This window comes from Ixodes scapularis, unplaced genomic scaffold (assembly GCF_016920785.2).
Source record: "Ixodes scapularis isolate PalLabHiFi unplaced genomic scaffold, ASM1692078v2 PGA_scaffold2__306_contigs__length_199485367, whole genome shotgun sequence".
Classification (NCBI taxonomy): Eukaryota; Metazoa; Arthropoda; class Arachnida; order Ixodida; family Ixodidae; genus Ixodes; species Ixodes scapularis.
This window is the reverse complement of record NW_024609857.1, coordinates 164,229,144-164,234,711: the sequence shown is the minus strand read 5'-3', so window position 1 is coordinate 164,234,711 and position 5,568 is coordinate 164,229,144. Positions and strand designations below refer to the sequence as shown.

General features: G+C 46.2%; 1 long non-coding RNA gene across 1 annotated transcript; it reads right to left on the bottom strand.

Annotated features, from left to right (window-relative positions):
• Positions 1 to 3,501: 3,501 nt before the first annotated feature.
• LOC120838064 lies at positions 3,502 to 5,059 on the bottom strand. The gene is made up of 3 exons (XR_005715031.2): positions 5,020 to 5,059; positions 4,821 to 4,921; positions 3,502 to 3,589 (listed from the first exon to the last, which is right to left on the bottom strand). It is a non-coding gene; the product is annotated as an uncharacterized LOC120838064 (long non-coding RNA).
• Positions 5,060 to 5,568: the final 509 nt, after the last annotated feature.

Here is a 5,568-nt window from a genome sequence, read left to right as displayed (position 1 = left end):
AACCAGACGCCGTCGGACCACGATTGCTTGGGCGGGAAGCATTTTGGGTTGAATTCACGGATACTTCTGGTCATCAAATTAATTTTTTTGTTCCAAAATGAGCGCCGGAAAATCGTCAAGTTGTACGGACCACCTGCGGACTACGTTCAGTGCGTCTTCAAGTTCAAACGGCCGCCTGATCGTTCGAACTGTCGTCTGCTCTTTCAAACGTTTCTGCTTGTCGTCTGCTCTTTTAGAGGACACCGGCCCGTAGACCAAACGAGGGCCTGGTACTTGCGATAAGAAGTAAGTGCAGGCCTCAAAAGACTTAAGTTTGAAGGTTGGTAAGCAGGCTGGACGTAAACAGTAGGTACAAGGAGATGTTCATCATTGTTACCAGTGGCCATCACCGACTTGTTATGCCTGATTCACTTGGTTAGATTCTGCTTGCGATTTTCGGTATCGACGTCGACATCTCAGCTACGGTTCACGCTTTTGCAGCCCGACCGACGTCCGGACTGAAAATTGTGAGCGAAATCTCATCATGGGAATCAGGCTTTAGCGTACATTCTGCGGCGTCCACGCGGAATGAATCGCCGCATGTCAGATGATTCACGTGAAGTTTTGCGGTGTAACGAGCGTCGTTAATTTCGCCGACGCTGCTCAAGTAGTCAGACATCGTTAGGAGGACGTAGAATCAACCATTTCAACGCCAAAAAGAGCGCGGGGACTCACAGCGACGCCGACAACATCGCATTTCAATGGTTTGTTTATGGGCGACGGCGAGCTTCGTGCCCACACCCCCATCGCGCATGCGCGGTGCCGGTGGCGTCCGCTAGGGGCGCTACGGGCGCTCCGGTTTGTTTGTAAACATGAGTTGGTGTATAGAGTCAGAAAAATTCTTTACTATATAACTTTTAAAAGAAAACCGGACTCTTTTACACATCGTTTCCTTCGAAAGCTCTCTCTGCCTTTTTACTGCGATGCCTCCGCGGAACCGCAGCACGTCAGCCAAATCCACGTCGCCTATTGGGTAAGAGCCTACCTCACTAGCAGCGCGATCATAAACAATAAATAGCTAGCGAATGGTTCCTAAAGGTTTCGTTAAATAACATTCAGATCCACATTTTGTAGCATAATTAGAGATGTGGCGAAAATTGCCGAATTTGATAATGCTGAGAACCAAGCGCCATCTATCCTGTGGTAAACGAAGCAAGAGGAAGACGCGACTGCGCTTGCGTAGTCAACCCAGTCAATCCACGAGCGTCGTCTGCTGCACGGGTTTGCTCCTGGTTGCGCTCGCAGAGCAGGCCTTCGTTTTCGGGATGGTGGAGTAGTGTTTACATTGCTTGTGATCGATCGCTCGATTGCTATGCCGAAAGGCTGCAGTGTACCGAAGTGCCCGAATTACAGTATCTGCAGTCCGGTGGTTAAAAAGAAACAGTTGCAGTTTCACCGCTTGCCACTCGATGAACCACGTCGAGCACTTGGCGCAGGCTCATCGGTTGGAGGGACGCCGGGTCTAAGGTCATTCGTGTATGCGGGGAACATTTTGACACTGAGCGTGATTACAGCCGCATTGACAGTGTTCTCTTCGAATGCGGGCAAAATCCAAACCCCCCCCCCCCCCCCCGCCCCCCCGGCCTGAAACCCGATACAATTCCTACGCTTCGGCTACCGTCGCCCCCCGAACAGGAGAGTCGGGAGTCAGTGGCATCAACTCCATCAGCGGAGTAAAACCTACCGGCACGCCGCCAACTCGCCGTTGCTATACTTAGGGTGATCACCTTCCTGCCGGTGGAATGCGGGACACCCTGACCGGGGGGGGGGGGGGGGGGGGGGGGGGGGGGGGGGGGTGGAGGGAGGGAGGGAGGGAGGGAGTAAGAGGAGGACGGTATTTTCACGACTCAAGGAATAAGTATTAAGGGAAATTCACCAACGCGCACACCCCGAAATCTTGTGCTGTCCGAAAGCGTACCCTGCTGGAAATGGGCAAAGTGAAATTAGGCCAAAATTCACATTGAACCAATGTGCAATTGTAGGTCCAGACACACTGAGCAATATGCATTTTTGAAACAAAAACCTATGTGCACCAATTGGTAATCCTTTAGGGAATTCACATTGGGCTGATGGCATTTATGAAACAAAAACCAATGAGCAGCAATTGGAAACAGGTACCCCGGTGCACATTGCATTGAGGGAATTTATGGGGCAAAAACCAACGAGCAGCGATTGGCAACAGATGCTCCTGCGCACATTGGGTTGATGGTATTTATGGGGAAAAAAGTAATGAGCAGCTATTGGCAACAGGCCCCCTTGTGCACATAGGATTGATTGCATTTATGGGGCGAAAACCAATAAGCGGCAATTGACGACAGACACCCCTGTGCACATTGGGTTGATGGCATTTAGGGGGCGAAAACCAATGGCGGTAATTGGCAACAGGTGCCCCGGTGCACATTGGTTTGATGGTACCCAGTCAACCAGCAACCGTCTATTAAACATCCGAGAGATGTGTTGTCCGGACATTTAACATATCCAGTGGATATCTGCTATGATCCATCTAACACTGAAAGTATGTACTGTGCAGTGCAAAATGATTCCCCAGAAACCGTACCACTAACGCAATCTGGATGATGAAGCTGGACATTCAGGATCATTGTAGGATGTTCAGCCTGATCATGTGGATGTACTATGTGCATACCTCAGAAATATTACTCTCCCTGGTATAGGGACCAGCCCTATGCCAGAAGGCAACACACAATAGTACTGCCAGTGTCTAAGCAGCCTCCTTTTTATGCTAGCATATTGCGTGTGAACTGCCCTACAGAAAAATTTAAACAGATATGAGTCCAATTCTTTACAAAACAAGAGCTCAGAGGGCAGATTTGCTGTATAGCCCGTGCATGCTCTCAATGTATACCCAAATGGCGCATTACAGGTGTATAATGTAGCAATCAGGCCCGCAGCAGACATTCTCTATTTTGAAGTTTTTTTTTCACCATCAAGCTAAGAAGCTTTATTGCAGGATCAATGCAGATGACACTGACAAGGAAGGCGGCACTGCTGATACTGACTCTTTTTAGTGAGGTGGACCCCGCCACATGCGAGAGAACTGTGAAATACTGGACACAAACATTGTCACATGCTATGACGACGACCCTGAGGAATTTACTGAAGTCTAAGACGAGGACATGTGACGAGGACACTAGAATCCCATTACAGCTATAGCACCGACTGCATGGCGAAAGATGCCGCTGCAGTCTTGCAGCGTAACTTTGATTGTGAGTAGCACACTAAATTTCTGCCCAGCCTGTCAGGCATGCACATCCATTTTGTAAAAAAAAAGTCGCAGTGCCAAACAAATTGCCATTAACTCTTTATTATTACTGTTAGACATACGAGCAGTGCTTGATGTTTTTAAAATAAAGTATAATATTTGAACAATGCTGCATACATAGCATAAGGTTTTCAAAATAAAGTATACTTATTGAACAATGCAGGATACTTTGCTTAAAAAAAAATTCTGATAAACATAATAAAAAGCTCAGCGCATTCAAGGCCCACTTAAGGCAGTTCACATCACTCTTTCCTGTGGCGCAGAATGTTCCTGAAAAAACAACGAAAAATGTTATGTTAAAAATATGTGAGCAGTGGTTTACCATGCTTTGAAGCAAAACTAATAAAACAGTGAAGTTCAAAGTGATGTGACTCAAATATGCAAGAATTGGAACTGACGTAAACAAACCACAATTATTTTACGCCTTGTTTTTTAAAGCACATTCATGCTGGATGTGTGTACTGTATTGCCAGCTTTTGTTTGTTACATTTACATCAAATATCACAGTGCTCTTGAAATTCGTTTTCTATGCATTCTTTTTAATCCATAATAAGGTACTATTATATAATTAAATTTTTGCTCTTAGAGAAACACTCCAAAGAAAATTTTTCTATTTAAAATTATTCAATGCTGTTCACACCTGTAGCATTTGATATCAAATTAAACCAAAAGAGGTGTCACTAGCTCAGTGATGTGATTGGCCTAAGCATTTTGGAGCACCTCTTGGAGCAGCCAAAACAGTGTTTTGGAGCCGCATAAGTGGCCTTTGGAGCCCTTGAACACGAATAGACCAGGAGATAAGTGTCTAAATTTGGTTGTCGTATCCCTTTAAAGGGAAATTTTTGTAGTAGAGTATGATTTAAAAAAAGAACAGGAATGTCAATGAAGAAGTTTAGAAAGCACCATATCTGCAGCGACGTTGGGACGGCAACACCCGACGTCGCGCGACCAGCGTTTCAGCTCACAAAGCAACTCCTGTCGCGCAAAAACGTGGTTTTGTTTCACAGCATGACGGCATGTCTGGCACCCGGCACACTAGCGTCGGAGCGTCCGCACACGCCCGCGTCTATCGTTGAAAAAGTTCAAAAAAGAGGCGAGACGAGATTCGCGAGACGACGAGGCGCGAAACGGGAGACGGCGGCAAAAACATTGCAAGACCGGATGGAGGCAGGGCACTTTGTGTCGGGCGGCCGCTTGCGCCACCTACCTCATGCATGCTCAATTACGTTCTTAGTTTAGTTTCAGTTTTGAAAGGCGACCGAAATTAGTCATTGGGCGCAGGCTTGGCACAGATTACTCATATTTCGGCAAAATGTAGCAGGATGTAGCAGGGTTAGCCCATTGGCACTGCTTGGCGCAATTGGCGCAGCAATCACATCACTGCTGGCTTTAACATTTAAAGCATTAAAATACTCTCACATAGAATTTATGCTTTGAAGAAATTTCGCACCATACTCTACTGTTCTAGAAAAGTTAGAAATATATGCTGACGTCGGCTTACCTTTTGAGATGACTGATGTCAGGCAGGTGCGTGGCGAAGTTAATCCGTGACTATGGTTTCTACCTTGAAGTCTTCACATTTATGGCAGCTCCGCACTGCATCTGATAAAAAAAAAGCAACAGACGCATGACACCAACAGTTCCATAAATCTGATTCTATGTGTGAAGCGATCTGCAGTACTTTTCCAGAGATTACTTACTTATGATGCACTCAGCAAGGTGAAGATTCCTGAATGTCAACTTTCCTTCACGCCCTCTCCACAAAACTTTTTGCCCCAACTGGTCAGTCAGGAACCGCTTTGTGATCCGTCTCGTACAGGAGGCATAACCAGATCCGGCAACTTTGCTGAGCTGTCTTACATAAAAAAAAAAACATCCACATAGCAGCCGCTTAGTTCAACCATAACTAGGGATTGGATGTTTCTGTTTATTTTTAGTCAAATTTGGCAGGTGTTTATCAGCATCTATATCTTCATTAAATTTGCTATTAATAATTATACCTGCTCTTATTGAGGCACTTCCGACATTTAAACTGAGGAATTTTGACGTCTTTATCTCAATATGGCGATTGGATTCAAGATTAGACCACTAGGCACGGGCTCGGGCCAGCACGTTGGTTTGCCTGGTTCGGGCTCAGGCCTGCTGTAACTGGCCGTGATGCCGAAGGAGGCCATCGTAGAAATCGGCGTCTCGATTATCTCAGCAACATCAACTCCAGAACCACTAGACAAGTATTCATGAACGTAGGC